The following is an 801-nucleotide window of genomic DNA, read 5'->3' as shown; positions in this document are numbered from 1 at the left end:
AAATACAGGCGTCGAAAAGTTCGATTTTTTTTATTTACATGTAACTGCGTTATTATAATAATATTATATTTCACTGCCTTTTCTCGATATGCCTACTCGGTCACCCTTCCTTTTATCGTTATTTATATATTTTATTTTGCATAAATATACACGATATAGCCACTGTAGGATATTGGTCTGTAGGTAAGTTTAATCGCGTTCGGGACGGCGGAACGGTTTAAGAGTAATAGATTTGACTCCAGTTCTTAAGTAGGTAAGGCGTCGGTGGGGATGACCGGCGGCGTTTTTTTTACGTTATTTATCTTTCGCTATCACATCCGCCTTATCATGACGAAAATGTTCAAGTATGTTACCTACTGCTTTTACGGCATTTGTACGAACCCGTTAGGATTTTATTCGGGTTGCCGGCTTAATATTTTATAGGCCGCGCGCGGCCGAGTTTATCGATAGTTTTGTCAAAATGTCGAGTTTTAGTCCTTTTTAAAACGTCAGCTGATCTCCCCGTTGGCCAGTTATTCGCGTTCCCCGCTCAATGTATAGGCCGCCCGCGGCCGTTGTTCGTTAGCGAAGAGTCCCGGGCCGGATTGACATCGCGGAGAGTGTAGAGCGAAATGTTTGGAATTTTTTTTCACGTAATTTTTTACTTAATTTTTTCGGTGACAGTAATGCACGTCGTCCGCGATCCGACGCAGTCGGATTGCATACCTGATGAGGTTCCACGACATTTGATCCGGTAAATAATATCCGGCGACAAATGATCCGCGTCATTAGATCCAGTGCAAAAATATCCTGTACTCAAAT

Source organism: Acyrthosiphon pisum, chromosome X, assembly GCF_005508785.2.
Source record: "Acyrthosiphon pisum isolate AL4f chromosome X, pea_aphid_22Mar2018_4r6ur, whole genome shotgun sequence".
In the NCBI taxonomy this organism is placed as follows: domain Eukaryota; kingdom Metazoa; phylum Arthropoda; class Insecta; order Hemiptera; family Aphididae; genus Acyrthosiphon; species Acyrthosiphon pisum.
Note: the sequence above shows the minus strand (reverse complement) of the source record.